Here is an 18819-nt window from a genome sequence, read left to right as displayed (position 1 = left end):
GCTGGAGTTTTAGTCGTGGTAGGTTACCCCACCTCTTCCTGCACCCACACAGGGGAGCATTTGGCCCGGTGTACCTCATCTGCCCCCGATCTGTGCTCCTGCACGGGAGCTGGGTCTTCCAGGAGATGTTTCAGACCTTCAAAATGCAGATTCACGTGAAGCTTTGTTGTAAGGCATCAGACTCTTGCTCCACCACCTCCCTTAGTGCTGTTTCCCCTGCAGTGTTCGCCTGCTGAAGGTTTCTAGCCTTCCCCAAATCTGATCTTTGAAATTATTACAACCAGTGATGTCAAGGATTGAACCTGAGAGAGATGTTGTTGGTATAGTCAGCTCTGTCTCTTAGCTAAAAGCCCTCCCTTGATGCAGATATATAAAGAAAAAAATGTCCAGCTTATCTGTGTGCTGGCTCTCTCTTCAGCAGAGATCAATGCAATGTAGGGTGTTCTCCATTATTAAACTCCTGTTGATATGCGGGGGAAATGTCATAACTAAAGATTTATTTGGCTATAACTTGCATATCATTTGGATGGTTCTCTGGAGTCTATTTGCTATATTTTCCTGAACTCCATGCCACCTTCCCCCCCCCCCCATTCCTTAACAGGTTTTGCCCCCCCCCCCCATTCCTTAACAGGTTTCCTTTCAGGTTTTGCCACACATGTATTGTGGGATTTCAAGAGTGTTGATTTGGGGGTAAACTGACTTAATGGAATCAATAAATCCTGACAATCTTGGAGCTAATGGTGGGTCAAAGGATTCAGTTTACCATTCAGAACAGCAGGAGTTCATAATCATTACAATGAAGAAAGTGCCAAAATGGTTTGCTCATAGCTGCTGTGTGTGTGTGTGGGGGGGGCAATGAACCCTTTCCCCTCTCCTCATTTACCATCTTGCCTAAATAAGTGACAGATTGCTAGAAGAGGGCAAGTGTGACGCCACCCTCCTACAGAGTCAAAGGTGACCGGCTAGACAGCACCAGTGAAAGGCGAGGCTGCTGCTGACGGATGCTTGTGAGAGAAAAGTCATCCATTCATTGTCAGTTTCCAGATGAAGCCTTCCCAACTGTGGTTTGACTCGGCATTGTTCCAAGAAGCGTTGTCTTTTGCCCACGGGTGCTTGATTCCCACAGGCGATATGGTGGGCTTACTAATAATTGCACTCTCCTAGCCTGACCTTGAAGGGAGCCTGGCCGGTATCCTTGCTCCCTTCCTTCCCTGTACTTACAGGTGCTCAGGAGCTGCTGCTTGCTACATCTGTCTGTGCAGGCTTAGCTGCATTGCAAGCCCCCTAGCGTATCTGTGCACGATCACCGACAATCCCGTTCCCCCTCCTGGGGGTACTGACGGCTTGGCCTCCTGCTGTGAAGCAGGCACTAAATCTCCTTCCCTCCCCGCTTCTTTAGGAGCCCGCCCGTGCGCACACAGACCCGGAGAGGAGTTCCCCCTCCGATCCTGCCACCCCCCGCCCCAACCGGCTGCCGCGGCAGCTGACTTCGCAGGCTTCTCCATTGATCAGGCAGGCTTCCCCTGTTTTCTCACCTCTTCCCCTGCCTCAGACTGCAAAGCTCAGCAAGTCTGGCTGCGGGCTCTTGGAAAGGAGTTGGGCTTGAGGGGGGCGCTCCAACCCCCCCCCCCTCGGGGCTGGATAATGAACTGCACCACCGAGGAGGGGGGGAAGCGCCCCTTCTCAATTAATGCAGAAGCTTTATTCTATTGAGCAGCATCTCAGCCAATGAGGTTGGAGCTCTGCAGAACCCAGCGACGTACGGGAACCCTGGAGGGGCGGGTGGAGGAAGCAACTGCAGCATTTGGACGGACTGACCTGCCGGGTTGGAAGTCTCCAGCCCTCCTTGGACTGTGCGCGCGCGCGTGTCTCTGCGTGCCTGCCTGCACCAGCCTGCCAGTGAGTTTCACTTTCCTTATCGTTCTGGGTTTCCTTCGCTTTCCGAGATGCACTTTGGGGTGGATTCGAAATCCAGCCTTCCCTTCTCCTTTCTCCTTCGCCCCTTGGCTCTTGGGTTTAAAGTAGGGACCGGGCTTCGGGACACGCAGGGGGGAGGAGGAGGAGGAGGAGAGGCCAGTGCCGGCGCGGGCGCTGCGCTTTCCATTCTCCGCAGCGCGTGCAAGTTCTTCGAGCGGGTGGGGCAGGGGCAGGGGCAGGGGCAGAGGCAGGGGCAGGGCAGGGGCAGCGACCCGCGCCGGAGTTCACGCGAAGGGAAGGCAGCGGCAACTCAGCCCGGAAATCGCCGGCGCGGGCGGCGGACGGGGGAGCCCCGCCGGTCTTCTTGGCCCGGAGTGAGTGCTGAAGGGACAGCTCCCGAGGCGCGGAGAACGCTGGAGGGACAGCTGGCTGTGGCACTTCTGATTGGTGCAGGCTGAGCGCAGGCAAGCGGGTCGTGCGGGAGAACGCGCGGGGCTAAGCGAAGAAGAGACTCCGGCGGGGAAAAGTTCCAAGTCCCCTGTCCGGCCGGCAGCCTTGAGGGCAAGGTGGGCGAGTGCCGTGGCGCCTTCCTTCTCCCCAAGGTTACCAAGGTCCACACAGGGAAGCTGGAAAGAGGGTCAGGCAGGAAGAAGGGCCAGAGGGGCTGATTTTGTCCATGTTTCGGCCGTAGGCGGCTCCCTCCCTCCCCCCTCTCTCTGTCTCTCTCTCTCTCCCCCCCAGGCAAGCACTTTCCATTTCAGGTTCATGAAATTGCGCTGGTTGAGTGTGAGGGACGTGGTTGGCCTCTTCTCAGGTGACCTGCAGCATTTCAGCTCTAGATCTCACCCATGCCCTCCTGTATTGGTGCAGTGTGGCAGTCCTGGGGGCTGAGCTGTTTTCCCCGGGCAGAGCACTTCACTGTCATTTCTGATGGGGAATGGCCCCAAATCCAGATTCAAAATCCAGGGAATGAGAAGCTTGGCCAGAATTCACCTTTGCAGTGGATTAGAGCCATTTAAATTTTGTTTCTTATTTTAAAACAAACAAACAAAACAAAAACCTGAGCTCATTGGGATATGCACCCCTGTGAGTCAGATCAGAGGCCCATCCGCAATAGTTCAGGCAGGGAATCACAATTCCTATCCCTGCTCGAGAGAATGCTGACTCAGCCTTCTCTGCCGCTGCTTGGAGAGCATGATGCTTCCCTAAAGAGGAAAAAAAAAGAGTAGGCTTTATCGAGCACAGGACAATCCACTGCACCAAAAGTCTGAGGCGTCAGTGTTCAAACATGCCCAGTTGGGGGTGAGAGAAACCAAAGGAGGGGAAAGAAGAACATATGAGAAAGAGAATGGATCATTGCAGGTGACAGATTGTCATGGACACAGGTGGAACTTACTGCAAATTAGTTCTCAGATAAGCACTAGGCATTGTTGTCTTGGATAGATCCAGCCCTGTTTGCACAGTCAAGTTTATGGGTCAGTTCATCCTACCAAATTTCTTTATGGCACGAGGTTATATATGAAGCAAGGGTAGTGGGAACTGGGTGGTACAGACAATGAGCCAGAAGCTACTAAAGTGGCTGCTGGAAGAAGCACATGAATAATTCTGGAGGCGACTGCTGGTTCCTTGCATGTGCCATCCAGTTTATGCAAACCCTTTCCTGCACCGTCATTTACCTGTGAACAGGACTGCACCATCTAGAAACTGGGCAGCGTGAACTGCCTTTAAAGGGATTGGGGCCTGGGATTTTGGACAGTTTGTACCTTCTGTTTTGAAGGAGGTGCAGCCCTTGGCAAGGCTCCACAGTGGATTGAAGGATGTGAACTCTGGGGGCGACTCGGCTGGCTGGCTGGCACTGGGGGAGTCACTTTCCCTGCTCCCAGTCTATTATGTCTCTGGAGAGCTTACAAGATGTGTTGGGAGATAATGATTTTCCAGCTCCTGAGTCATTAGCTCACTGTTCCTGATAAGGCCTAGCACACCCTTCCTGCTGCAGTCCCTCGTCAGGACACACATGCAGCCACAGTCAGCTTGCTATCTTTTGCTACAGCTCTAGATGGCCTGATGACATGGGTGTCAGGCTGCTTTCGGATCTGTGCAGCAGGATGCTCATGCCGGGGCTACTGGGTACCTTCTCTGGTGGCGCCCTTGGCTTGGTGTGCCACCACCTCCATCGCTCTGCATGCTGCTATCTATACCAGGGATGCAACAAAATCTGTGTGCTCTCCTTGGACGTTCAGGGACTCTTTGTAAAGCGATCCAGGGAGTGCTGTCATCACAGTCCCCCAGTGTACTAGATAATGCAGGAAAGGAGAGGTTTTCCTGTGCTGTCTCTGAAGGGCTTTGGTGCAGTTGCTGACAGTCTTCTCAACACATTTCCATCTGTTCTCTGTATGCAGTTGCCTAAAGATTGTTAAACATATGCAATTTCACCTTTGTAGAGATAAACTTGGCCTGTCCGTGAGACAGTGGTGGTGGGGACACGGTTGCTCCTGCTCAAAGTCCACCTCATTAACCATTCAGGTATACATTATTGGACCCCTCCCCATGTTCTCCTGGAGGAAGGATATGTCATTTATGTAAATCAGTTTGAACTGTTATAAATTTAGAATTTTAAATTGTCGCGTTTTATTATACTTACTGACTTTGTATTTCTGCTTGATGTATTATGTCCTGAGCCTTCAGGAAAGGGGGGATAGAAATGTGAAAATAAATAAAATTGATATATATAAATAAAATTAATATTAATTAATAATCTACTCTTGCTACTGTGTGTGGGGAAGGAGCCTAGGAGAGTGAAACAAGGGCCTTCATTACAGTGCAGGGTTACAGGTTATAGTGGATGAGCAATTGGGTTGTGAGTGTCCTGCATCATGCAGGGTGTTGGATTAAATGACCCATGAGGTACCTTTCAACTCTATGATTCTATGATTCATTCTCTCCCAGGGCACAGCTCCTGAGTCATCTACCTTGAACCTGTCAAGATATCCACAGTTATAGAGTGAGGAGCACTCATGTGGATGGTGCTTATCTCTGTGGTAGAGATGGAAGATCTTGTTGATGGCATGTGAATGGTTATATCTATTTGTGCTGATCTCAGTGAATGCACTTGGGCTGTTGTAGAAATTGTGTTGAGCATGCCTACATGCAATCTTATGAGAAGAGGAGTGTGCTTGTGCCCTCAGGACTGTTGAGCCAGTGTGGTGTAGTGGTTAGGAGTGTGGACTTCTAATCTGGTGAGCCAGGTTTGCTTCTCCATTCCTCCTCCATATGCAGCCATGTGGGTGACCTTGGGCTCGCCACAGCACTGATAAAGTTGTTCTGACTGAGCAGTAATATCAGGGCTCTCTCAGCCTCACCTACCTCACCAGGTGCCTGTTTTGGGTGGGAAGGGAAGGCGATTGTTTGCCACTTTGAGGCTCCTTTGGGTAGAGAAAAGCGGCATATAAGAACCAACTCAGTAATATCAGGGCTCTCTCGGCCTCACCCTGCGTAGATGGTTAAAAGTGTCTTTATGCACTCACTTTCAAAGTCTCCTTCTCTTCTGCACTGAACCAGCTTGGTGCAGTGGTTAAGAGCAGCGGCTTCTAATCTGGTGAGCCGGGTTTGATTCCCCGCTCCTCCAAATGCAGCCAGATGGGTGACCATGGGTGATAAAGCTGTTCTGACCAAGCAGTAATATCAGGGCTCTTTCACCCCTGTCTACCTCACAGGGTGTCTGTTGTGGGGAGAGGAAAGGGAAGGCAAATGTAAGCCACTTTGAGACTCCTTTGGGTAGAGAAAAGTGGCATATAAGAACCAACTCTTCTTCTTCAGTAATATCAGGACTCCCTCCACCTCACCTAGCTCACAGGGACCGTTTATGCACTGGGAACTTCAGTGCCCCAGCTCCCATGCAGGAGCACAAATTGGGGGCAGATGAGGTGCACCAGGCCAAATGCTCCCCCATGTGGGTGCAGGAATAGTTGGGGCAACCTGCCATGACTAAAACTCCAGCCTGCAGCCCAGCATGAAACCTCCAGTGCGTAAATGGTCAGGGTGTCTGTTGTGGGGAGAGGAAAGGTAAGCTGCTTTGAGGCTCCTCCTGGTAGAGAAAAGCAACCTATAAGTACCAACTCTTGTTCTTCTCCTCGTGTGTCCTGTTGTGAGTATAGATTTTCAAGTACATGGTCATACCCAAGTCTTCATCGATGGGCTAGGTTTAGAATGGATGTTGTTGAGGGACCTTCACACTGGAGATGGCAGAAGTATGCAAAGCAAGGAGGATGTTTCTTTATTTACTTAGTGCATTTTCACACACTGTCCACCCTCCTCCAAAGAGTACATGATTACCTCCCATCTCATCTACCTCACAACAACCTCAGGGGGTAGGATAGGCTAAGAGGGACTGACTGTCCCATGGTCACCCAGAGAGCTTCATGGCAGAGATTCAAAGCTGGCTCTCCCAGATCCTAGTCATTAATGCTGGTTCTTCTAATATAGACTTCATACTGAAAGTGACTGTCCTGGGAGTATCCAAGAAGATTCTGGTTGATAGAAACTGCCATGACACTGCAGTTCAGTTGAAACACCCCTAGTATGTCTCCTGACCCCAGCTGGTGTAGGAAGGACAGTGTTGTGTTGTCAGCATTACTTTGTAGCAACTGTTTAATTGTTCATCAAGGGGATCAAGCTATTCTGACCTGAGCTCTGTTGTAGATAGCCCACCGTGTTTGTGGGCACTGTTGCAAAGATCACAGAAGCTGCCAGCATGATTATGCTTTCTGCTTCATCTGAGTAACCACCAGCCCAGAATGGCGCTTCAAAGAGCTGTGGTGTTGCAATGGGGTGCCTGCATTGGTCAGAAGTACCCTGGAATACATGGCAATTGTCAGTCTGTAGAACAGGCAGAGGAGAACTTGCGGATGAAGTCTCATGCCACTTCCAAGTATTATCCGGCTCGACCCAATTGCTTTCTTCCACCACGCTCAGTTTGCTCCATAGTTCTGTTTTGCCTGGGTGGTACTTCTACAATGGGAGCTCAAGCATGGGAGAAGCAAAGTGCCAAGGGCTCCTCAGTAGTCTGGATCTGCTCCTGACCAGCATTTGTTCATTCGTCCAAATAAACCGGTGTATGCAAAGGGCTGGGTTTTTGTCGCTGCCTCTGCTCTCAATGCCAGTGGCTCCCTTTGGAATCTTGGAACCCTTTGCAAAGTAAGAGCCGGATGCAGGGGAGCTGGTGAGCAGTTCGCAAGAGCTGCCCACCACTGGAGTATCTGCGCCATTCAGGGATGCCTCCCTCCTTTGTGCCTGTTCCCTTAGGCCACCTTTTGGCATGAAGTGAATTCCAATTCAGTGGGGAAAGGGCGGATGTCTGGAGCATGAGGGTGTTTTACCACTGGACAGACTAGAAATGAAGGGGGGGAACCTCCCTATATTTGTGGATCAGAATATGCAGCCCACTTCCTTGAAATCTCTCTACGTGGTCACACAATTTGCAGCTACTGGAAAACATCAGTTTATGTTAATGCTTCAGAAAAGGGGACTCCTCAATGAACTGCCCCCATTCACTGAGCTGAAGCCATGGAAATCCTGGGATGGGCATGCTGGGGCAGAGGGGGAGCGGGCAGGGGGGCTTCTTCCAGCAACCTGTCCTCATCACGTGCAGACACACCTGCACAGGCCACGACTCAGCAGAATGCTAAGGGCAACATATGCCCACTAATTTCAATGGTTTGAAGTATGCTACACTTTCATCCCTGCAGACTTGACGCAAAATTAGATCCTTATGCTGCAAGAGGGACATAAACCTTGGTCTGGCTGCAGGGAACAAAACTAGCTTGGGGTCTCTGGCCTCCAGCTTATCCCATTGAGAGCAAATAAGGGAGGGGAGGAAAGGGCTTCTTTGTGACTGATAACGAGGAGGGAATATTTCATCTGCCTTCCCATCTGCCTTTAGCTGATTGCTTTGGCCAGGTGAACTGGGTTCAGTGGCTTTCATCAAGCAGTGAGGGCTGCTGAGGTGAGATTTTCAGTGTCCCTTTTTAAAAAGCCCAGCAAATGAAGGAACCGCAACTAATCTCCTGCTGCTCATGAGAAACATCTGCTCATGTTCTGGTATCCTTCCCATTAGAAGGATGAGAAATGAGAAAGAGAAGGCAGCTCGAACAGCTCTGGTGGACGTCTACAATTCCTTGTTGCTCTGGTCCTCCTGCTGTAGTCACCCATCTGAATCATGCTACAATATCTGCCCAGGACATCTGGGCACCACTGGGTTCAGAGGATAAGTCAGTGCATAACCATCAAATGCAACGCCCATGTTCAGCAGTATACTTCTGACTTCTGAGTTGTTTGCTGAGCTTGTTCGTTTGTTTTTTTACTAGGGGCAAAGCCCATTGCATTCAGGAATACAACAGGTGCTAGATTGGGGTGGAGTGGAATAACTCTTCAGATGGCCTCTCCCTCCCTGGAAAGGCCCTGGAAAGGCTGCAGGCTGGAGGCCCCTAGGAAGGGAACTCACCAGCAGGGGCAGCTCTCATGCAGCAGGGATCTGTAGCCTCAGAGGGAAGTGAAAGGAGGAAGGGGTGGTCAGGAGTGGGAGACGGAAGGCGATTGGCTGGCTGCTGGACAGACAGGCAAGCTGGTTGGAGGAGGAGGCAGTCAGGGGCAGGACAGCTGCCCTGAGTGGGTTTTAAGCGCTGAGTAGCACTTAAGCCATGAGACCAGCTCCTCCTCCTAGGCCTTACCAGAAATATTAAGTGGAACAGATATATATGCATTTTAAAATTTGTTTTAATGTTTTGGTTCTGCACCGGTTTGAGGACCCTCATCTTAGTGGAAAGCCAGTCTAAATTTGTTTCCAATAAATAAATCAACAAGGTGGAAGTTCCACCTTCATGTTCAGCTTTGAATTTCCCATCTGACAGGCCACTGTTGAAAACAGGTTGCTGGATTTAAGTTTGAGTCCAGACAGGCCATTGGGCTCATCCAGCAGGATTCTTCCAATATTATGCTGCAGTTGTTGCTGTGCCCTTGACAGTGTATCCAATAGATTTGTTAGATGCTGTGATGCAAGGGGATGCCCAAGTTGGCTTTGTGTGATGACTCAGCATATCCCTTGTTCAGAATGACGCTTGGTGAGATTTTATAAATCAGGTAGCCACATTTATCCTGGGAGATCCCAATTCTTGGAATTCAAATAAAACTCTCACCTTACACAAAACCATCCCACAATTGCCCAGCAGCTCCTAATGGCAACCCTCCTAGCTATTTATTCTCAAAGCAAAGGAGCTCTTCTTGAAGATTTTCTCTCTCCTCCCCCCCCCCCCCCCCGGCCTTGCTGCAGCTGATTTCATCTCGCACCAGAAACAGTGTTCATGGCAGGGGGTCAGCCGCCATCTGCTGCATCATGTCTTGCCAACCTACTTGCTTTACTAGGATAGCTGCAGTCTTTCTACAGCAAAAAGCACCAGCAGGTGCCTGCAATTGTTCTGTGTAACATATTTAAGCTTCTGATCCTCAGGCACTTCTTTTTTACAGTCGGAAAGGACTAAGATACAGATTGTCACCCAAGGTCACACAGTAAAAGGTGAGCTCCTTGCGCTTTCATTGTCCTGACAGACAACTGTGAATAACAAGAACTGCCTTCCTTGCGACCCTTTCCCCTGATGCCCTCTTAGAGGTGGCCTCTGTGGATGGTCTCAAAGTGCCCGGGAAGTCTCCTCCGACAGCATTATCCCTTTCTCTCCGACTGCAAAGCCTCTGCATTCAGTTTGCTGTGATCATCTTTTAAAAACCGGCTTCCTCCATTCCAGAAAGCCGCCTGCTTTGGCTGTAGCAAGAGCAGCCGCTGTCCTCAAATTAAGCAGGAAGGAACTGAGGTCTAGGAGAAGGCAGGCTGCTGGGGGTCAGTGAGTCCTTCAGACATGTAGAGCTGTGAGGGCGATGAGCAAAACTGTCAAAAGTGACTATGCAAGAGACATTGTTGTGTTTATTTACAAAATATATACTCTTAATGAATTGTTCTGGAGCAGCTACAGCAGCGTCCTGTGCAAGACAGATTATCTATCTATAAAATATATACCCCTGCCCTTTCTGACCCCATCAGGGCCACTTCCTTGCTATGTTCAGAGACTTTGAGGTGCATATTTTATACTAACTTAGTTCACACCATGATGTCTGAAATGCCTCCATGTTCCAAGGTAGCCTGTCTCTGAATTGCAGGGCCAGAAGGCGACACCTGGAGAAGGTCTTGGCCTCTAGGCCCTTCAGAGAAACTGACTGGCCACTGTTTGAGAAAGGAGGCTTGACAAGATGGGACATTGGTCCAGCAGGGATTTTCTTATGTTCTTCTTATGCCCTCAGGGTTTTTTTGTTTTGTTTTTCAGCCATGTGCTGGTGCTGTGGAAGATGCTGTTAGTGGCAGATGCCTGATAGCAGCAAACCTCAGTGCTGTAGTGCTGTGCAGCTCCCAAGCTGATACACAAAGTCAGGATTCCTAATATTTATTGACTTAATTTCTTCCCTCATAGAATCGTAGAGTTGGAAGGTACCTCTGGGGTCATCTAGTCCAGCCCCCTGCAGAATGCAGGAAATTCACAACTACCTGTCCACCTACAGTGGCCCCAATTTCATGTCCAGATGATGCTCCCTCCAAAATCCCAGAATCCCTGGTCAGCTGGTCTGGAGGAAATTCACCTTCTGACCCCAATGTGGCAACTAGCTTTTCCCTGGGCATGCAAGAACCAAGCACAGACACAGTCCCTTCTGCCCACCACTTACAATCTGCCTAAGTTCACAGAATCAGCCTTTCTATCAGATGGCTATCTAGCCTTTGCTTAAAACTTCTAAAGAAGCAGAATGCATCACCTCCCGAGGAAGCCTGTTCTGCTGAGGAACCACTTTAACTGTCAGGAACTTCTTTCAGATGTTAAGCCAAAAATTCTACATTATTCTACATTTCCCCCAAAGGGAGTTGCATCTTTCTCCTCTTCTCCATTTTGTCCTCACAACAATCTTATGGGGTAGGTCAGACTGAATGTATATGACTGGCCCAACTTCTCCCAGCAAGCTTCTATGGCAAAGTCATGATTAAAAGCTGGGTCTCTTATCAGAATACCTTTATTGGCATAAAAGCTGGGTCTCTTAGATCCTCCTTTGACACTCTAACCATTGTGCCATACTGTATACCACACTATTGGGCTAGTGCAATAGTATTTGTGCTTTACATTGCTACTTTGATGGCCCATGCCAGCCCTCCTGGAGAAGGGCAAGGCAAACCAAGACCTAATCAGCTCCTTACCACAGGACGCCTCCCCCCCCCCCGAAGCTGCTGTGGCTATTCCAAAAAGGGCTGGATCTCAATAGTAGTGATCTGAAAGTTACCACCCTCAAACATCAACCTTTCAAGTGCTGTCATGCTCCCTCCCACTCCTCACCACTCTTCTTTTCATGCTGGTACTGAGGGAAACAATGAATGATGTCTGAGGATGAAAGCCATGGAGAAGGAGCCATATGGGGTGCTATAAGCTGTCATGTGGTACAGGACATGCTTCTGAGAAGCCTCCTTTCCCAGCGCTATTGGGTTACAGGTCCATTTAAGGGAAAGGCTTTTGATGTAAGGTACTTTCACGTGCTGAATAATACACTTCCCATGTACTTCCCATGTGCAGTTGTTTGCAAGTGGGCTTTGCTGTTTCATGCAGTAAAAGTCACCTGAAACTCAGCCCCTAGAAGACAGAGGTCTTGCAGCCAGGCAAGAAGGAGCAAGAAGAGGACGTGTGCCTTTCTTGCCCTGACAAGTGTGCAACGAAGAGCTTCATGCACTGTCAAGAATTTAGGGGAGACATTCAATGCCTCCATATCAAGGGAGGTCCTAATGTGCTCCCCAGAGAGCTTTGCATTCTGCTAACACCAATTTGTTGGTAATCCCTGGCCTGAAAAATGTTTACCTAGCCTCAATCAGAGCCAGGGCTGTTTTGGCTCTGGCCCCAACCTGGTGGAATGAGATGCCAGCTGCAATCCAAGCCCTGGCACGGCTGTCAAGGTTCCAAAGGGAGTGCAAAAGAGCACTCTGCTGCCAGCGTTATGGTTGTCCGAACTTATACGGGCCTCCTTCCTTCTCACATTGATTTTAGACCCTCTCCTATTTTATGCCATCCCATTCCAGGAGACTGGAGGAGTATGTTTAAGAGGGCGAGGGAGGGGACTATGTTTTTTCTTGTAAACCACCCTGAGCCTGCTTGCAGGGAGGGGCAGTAAATAAATAAAATTAAGTTGCAAAGTGTCCATACTTTTCGGTGGTAGGGGGTATACTTTCTTATCAAATCTTATCAAAGGTACTTTAGCGTACATTCATTACCCTCAGCAGCCAGCACATACAGACTTTCTGCAAACAGGATCATGGTGAATAAAATATGGTAGCCACATAGGCAGGGGGAAATGAAGGACTAAAATGGTTTGAGATTGAATAACCCACAATAAAAGGGCCAGATCTTGCATCTACAACTCCAGATTATAACCTGGAAAGGAAATCCGTCAATGCCTGAGGAAACAAGTAGTCTTTGGAATTCCAATGTGAAGTAATTTTGGGCACAACCCTATCAAAGTTAAGCACTTTTAAGTCCCATTGATTTTTCAATGGAAAGTATATTATTCTTTTAACTCTCCCCTTGGAATCAATAGCAGATAAATGTAGTAACCTTTGGCCATTTCTTGCCTTTTGTTTTAATAGCGAGATTTTTATGAAGAAGATGAAGAGCTGGATTTACGAGGCTTATAGTCAAAAGATGAACGTTCCAGATTTCATGTGTGTGTATGTGGGGGGAATAAGCAATACTTGCAGTTCAAGAGACAGTAAAACACAATTTCGGGACTTTCATGAGCAGACTGGAAGACAGAGAAAAACGAACATTTCTGGAACAGGACTGTGAGTGAGCAGCCCCATCCCATCCCAAAACTTTAAAACACGGAATACACAAAACAACATGTAGAATATTTTCTTCTGAGCTCTGTGGTCAAGACCATAGTTCTGTTGTCCCCTTATACCATCAGCAAAATTGTTACTAGATGCGTTTCTTGGTGCCCAAGTCTGAGATAACCTATTTTGGCCCAATGCCCAGCATCCGCATGCCAATATAGACTACATAACATACTTCCCAAAGTAAAAACCATAATCCAGAACACTTACATCATATATCTCAAACGTTTTGAACCATTTCACATGCAGGACCCCAGCTATCCTCCCAACAGTCCTGTCAGGCAAGCCTGTAATATCTATTGTGCAATGGAGGGGAGTGGAAAGAAAATAAAACAGTTACTTGATTCCCCCCCAAACCTATTAAATCTTCTTTGCATCTCATTGTGGAATATTGTCTGCTTCTCTCTGCCTTTGCTTTGAGCCACCACATTTGGACCAGGGGCTTCCACAGGATACCATCCTGCAAAACGCCATTTGATTAGGCCCAGATTAAAGCAGACACAATGACTCACTCCCATGTCTCAAACATGCTGGCTCATTTATCTTCACAACTTCTTTGAATATGGGATGTTGAGAACAGAGGCAGAGAGCGGGAAGGTTCCCTTCAGTCAGGCAGTGTCTGCCAGGCCACACCTCCAAACGTCTTCCCTCCCAGCGAAGAGAAGGGAAAGATTTCTTCAGTCAGGCAGCCTCCACCAACCCCTCGCCAGGCATCTGGTCAGATTCTAGAAATGCCAGAGAGGGGGAAGGGATGCCCTCAGGCAGGCAGGCAGGCTGCAGCCAAAGCCTTAGACAAGAGCCCTTCTGAAGTGGAGGCTGAGGTGAAACCTCCAGGTTTCTTCCTCACAGCAGACAAAGCCAAGGAGGGAGGAATTCAGGCTGGAGCCCAACCAATGCCTTAGAAAAGAGCCAGTGAATCCAAGGCTCTGTCACACCACACCTTGCCAGGGAGGGGCACAAGCCGAAGCCTTTGAAAAAGAGCTCTTTTGAGTCCAATTCTATCAAATCATGTCTTCAGGAGAAATGGGTGAGAGAAAGGACAGGCAGCTTTGCTTTGCTGTGTGAACCCCAAGGTAGTTAAGGCACAGAGAATAGCCATTTATCAGCATCATTTTTAAGCCCTAGTTGGCCTAATCCCAAGGAGGCCCCTTCTAAGCCATAATGACAAAGTGGAAATCCAGAAACATTTTTTCTTTACATACCCTTTATTCTTCACTAGAGTGTTTATTGATGACAAAAAGAACACGAGAAAGGAGATTGTCTCTTCAGGGCAGCAGAAAGAGAACTGAGGGAGTAGTGCCCCTCCTCCTGGTCAGCTGAACATTTTGGCAGGAAAGTGCCAGAGGTGGGCTGCTAGACTACTAGAAAACTTTGTAATTTTTTTTCCATGGATGGTCTGTGCGCATGCATTCCCAATGTGGGACTGCACAACAGACACAACAGTGAAGATAAGTTCAGCTGCATGCAACTTGAATGAGTGTGCTTGCATCTCAACAGCTGATTCCCATGAGCCCCTGCCAGCAAATTGTAGTCCAGGGACATCTGGAGGACCACAGGTTGACTACCCCTTTTCTAAGGTCTTCTTCAACCGCAAGCCAGTTGATCAGCTGTTCAATTTCTCCTGTTGTGACTCTGCAGGGCCAGTAAAGACCCTCTTCCCCCCAAGAAGCAAAGAGGGCAAGAATCTAAATCCATACTCACCAGGGACAGATAGTTGTATTAGTACTTTCCAACTCCCAAATCACTCTCGAGATATAATAGAAATGAACTCCAATTTTTAATCAAAATCTTTTGTGGAATTGTCAGGGTACGAAGGGACTATATGCACACCAGGGGGGGGGGGCTGTAAATGACTTACAGCTGCACCCTTGTGGGCTTCTGTGGCCAGAGCCTAAAGCAAAGGAGTGCAAAGTGAGAGGATGGTGCTTAGAGTTTGTTCTGTCTTCTCCATGTCCTCTTCTTCAAGCCCTTGTCCCTCGCAGTTCTCTGCCTGCTCTCAGCTAGAAACTTTGGGTTCAGTGCTGACCTCACTAGCATGAGGCCCTGTCTGTACGAGCAAGGCATGCCAGAACATAATCCTCTCCTCAGAAGCACTCCTGCATTTAAGTCACTCCTGCCGTGCATGGCCTGACAGTGCGCCTCCTCTGCCTTTTGCAGTAAGGAATGCTGCAGTGTAGCTCTTGCCAGACTGAGAGCCCTGCTCCGCTGTGCTGCTTCGTGTGATGCTCGCACCAGCCATAAAAAACAGGCAGCTCCCATTGTCTCAGCTGAGGGCTGCAGGAGGAACTGTTTGCAGGAGAGGAGGGGTCTTCGCAAGAACTGTTCAGAGGGATTCTGGAAGCAGCAGTGCCCTGCAGGCATGGAGCCCACAGAGCTGTGCATGATGCTGCAGGGAATGGAAAGAGCTCAGATCATGTGTCGCAGGGGAAGAATGGCCATGTGCAGACTGTCACCTACTAGAAGTGTTTTTCTCCTTTATTCTAGTTTTGAATTGATTGTCTTGCCACGGTGATGCAAAATTCTCTCCTTGAGCGCCAGAGTAAAGGACACAGCCCACTGGTTTAACCCTGCCCCTGACGGATGATACTCCACTGCCCAGCACAGTCCTTGAGCTCTGTGATTCCAGTGATGGGTTGTGAGTGATTTTTACATGGCTGAAATTGCAGGGCAGAACTACGCACTCACTGGCTCCTGACCGGCTCTAGTTATGCCTTGTGGATGAGCATAGAGCACATTCCTGCAACACAAGGAAAAGATTACCTACATATACAGAGCATAATATTCATTGGCATTATTAGTTATGATGGCCTTCTGGATGTAGACTATATGGTGGAGCATCCATAGAATATCTCAGGGAGACATTCAGACCTCAGGATGCCAATGCAACCCCCTGGGACTCGGGGCAGAGTCACTGTCTCCTATACCCACTGAATATAATGATGTGCTCCGTGTATTATCCTCTAAGCGTAATTTACAGAGCAGCCAATGGGGAGACCCTGGGGAACAAATCTACATTACTCTGCAGCAAACAGGCTTACTTCAAATGCGGCTAATGTACATGCACAGGCATGGGGGAAATTATCCTCACTAAGAACAGAGCTATTTCTGGTGGATTTTCTGCCGTATCTTTAGTGGGCGTAATCAATAGCATGTTTACCGCCTCTATAAGCAGGCACTGAGGTTAGGTGGTTGAGGCCAGCAAGCATCTGGTTCTTACTGGGAATGAACTAGTATGGACTTTAGGCAAATTAACATCCCAAATGCAATGAATCAGGAGTTAGGTATAATATTGAAACTGGTCATTCTGACTCACAATGTGAAAGTTCTTGTGGCTGTTTCAAAGGCCTACATATCTTTCAACCTAGATTAGTGAACAAGTTCCTGCCATATGTTTGTACTAGACCATCAGATATCAAACCACAAAATCTTGCATATGACAGCAATTGTTGGTGCAAATTCAAACGTCAAAAACGTGCAATACTGTGTGACTGTGTGCAAAATACGCATCTAAGAAAACATGCTCATTTTTGTGTGCCGTTGCCCTCCGCCATGATGCTGGATAGAGGGAAACAACATCTGATTCTTGTGTACTTCTTGGTATCTTGCAGACATCAATGAATTGATCGTCACTGATCTTAATTTGCAGACAAGATAGCCAAGGCACAGAACAGTTTAAAAACAAATTTAAGAAACAACTGGACACTCCTGAGCCCCATTTTAGAGAACATATTCATTTTAGGGAACATATTAATCCCAGAAATTGATTGCAAGAACAAAAAGCTTATAGCGTATGGAAGGCAAAGAATAAAGATATTGCAAAGACATGAAGAAACTTCCCTTGGTACATGATGGGGAGCAGGCGAGTGTCCTTGCTGAGTTCCCAGACCTTGTCTTTGGAAAAGAGAGCGTTTCCCAGGTCCCAGAAGGCTACAAGGAGCGTGGAAAGAGGCCGTGGTTCTCACTTGGTATAGTGTAGAAAGCCATCTTGGTGTAGAGGTTAAGAGTGTCAGCCTCTAATCTGGAGAACCGGGTTTGATTCCCCACGCCTCCACATGCAGGCAAACTGGGTGACCTTGGGCCAGTCACAGTTCCCTTTGAGCTCCCTCAGCCCCACCTACCTCAGAGGGTGTCTGTTGTTTGGAGAGGAAGGGAATGTGACTTTCAGCCTCTCTGAGACTCCTTTGGGTAGTGAAAAACAGTGCAAAAAACCAGCTCTTCTTCCTCTTACTATCTTGACCTGGCCATTGGTTTAAGTCAACTCATAGTTAATGTTTGTGTCAAGACTGTTTATGCAAGGTGAAATATTAATATTTGGGGGCTGTTAGAAATCTGATGTCCCCTTTGCAGCAAGCGGCTACTCCTTCATGAGACAGAAGTCAATTGACAACTAATCATCTACAGGTTAAACTCTGCCTCTGCTCACAGGGACAGATGCATGTGAATCTATTATGTCTAGTGTACGGTGACCAGATTTTAACATTGGTAAAGCGGGACACCATTGACCGGGGGGGGGGGTCTTGATTAAAAGATTGGTCTATATGGAGCAACAAAAAGTTTCATAGAACAATAGAATGCAAAAATAGTATTGTAATATATATTTTTAAATTTCAACATAAGTACCACTTGCCAGGTACCCCCGGATGTCCCTCCAAAAGTGGGACAATCTAGACACTCAATGGTTCCTATGCCAGGGTTGCTCTGAAATAAAAAATAAGAACTCTAATGTTGCATAACTTGTGTGGCCTGGAGTGGAGACAGTTAAGCTGGCAAAGAAAGATCAGCAAAACAAAAGAAGACTGCTGGATCAGACTGGTGGTCCATCGAATCCAGCAGCCTGTTTCACATAGTGGCCAACCAAGAAGGATTCTCTGATGCACAATTCGTCCCATACCTCTGCCCTGTTCAGTTCCCCCCAGAATGTCTGAGCCTCTTTATTGTAGGGCAGATAAATCCCCCAGTTTTACTAACCTTAGGCCTCATAATTTGCATTGTTTTCAGTGCAGGTGCTACAAGTCATTCAAGTAAATCTTGCATAGTATATGATACAGACTGCTTCCAGGAACAGGGCTCTGCACTAGACGGAATGGCTATACAGTTGTACTTTAGAGAATATGGCTGCTAAGACCATGACCCTGTGCGGGTTCCACAAAGAAGGCTATTTCCATTTCTAGGTGATGGTGAGGGAATGTGTGCTCTGGGTTCAAGGGGCACCACTTGCTGTAGCCAGCAAGAATTGGGTGGGGGTGATACATTCTGTGATGCAAATGTGCATGTTTCCCATTCGCTAACATGCAGGCAAAACAATGCTGTTGCTGCTGAATGACCATTCCTTTGTTTTAGACTTGATGGCTGATGTTTCCTTGGTGAGAGCAGATTGTTAAGGGGTGCTCCTTTGATAGCTCTGTTGAGTACCCCATCTAGGTTTGCACCTGGCACACCCTGATTTTCTTTTAAAGACTTTCAGCATTGCCACCATGCCTTGAAACAATTTATTTTCTCTCCCCCCACCTTTTGTTTTGGTTTCGGTTGTGAACACCCAGCCTAAGGAAGAGCACTAAAGAATTTGCATATTGTTTTGCAGTAATCATGGTTTTGTGGTAAAGTCAAAGAGCAAGGGCGGGACAGCAGTGAGTTTGCAGAAGACCCTTGGAGTGCAGGATTGCAGGATCTGATGTGGGGTAGATGATCAGCAACTCTGCAGCAGCGTCTTTTTCCCTCCTGTGCTCTGTTTGTCAGCTTGCAAGTAAAATTCTATGATGGTTACTAGGCACTGTAGATCAATCATCAGAAAGGCAAAAGCTGAGAGTGAGCTAAGATTGGCCAGGGAAGCCCACTGTAACAAGAAAAGATTTTTCAGTTATGTAAGGAGCAAACGTAAAGTAAAGGAGGCAATAGGCCCACTGTTGGGTGCGGATGGACTAATAACTCTAATGGAGGATGCAGAG

At 48.1% G+C, this 18819-nt stretch overlaps 1 protein-coding gene across 4 annotated transcripts in view; it reads left to right on the top strand.

Annotated features, from left to right (window-relative positions):
* The first annotated feature begins 1543 nt into the window (after nt 1-1543).
* The window catches only part of SYT2 (synaptotagmin 2), a 188941-nt gene continuing 171665 nt past the window's right edge, over nt 1544-18819 (top strand). For 3 of the 4 annotated variants that reach the window (XM_077335056.1, XM_077335053.1, XM_077335055.1), the window contains exon 1: nt 1546-1899. The gene's annotated coding sequence lies outside the window, so the exon portion shown is untranslated. Of the gene's footprint in view, nt 1900-18819 lie in introns of all 4 variants that reach the window. The other variant, XM_077335059.1, reaches the window with a different exon arrangement.

Source organism: Paroedura picta, chromosome 4 (genome assembly GCF_049243985.1).
Source record: "Paroedura picta isolate Pp20150507F chromosome 4, Ppicta_v3.0, whole genome shotgun sequence".
In the NCBI taxonomy this organism is placed as follows: Eukaryota; Metazoa; Chordata; class Lepidosauria; order Squamata; family Gekkonidae; genus Paroedura; species Paroedura picta.
This window is presented reverse-complemented; position numbering and strand designations above follow the sequence as displayed.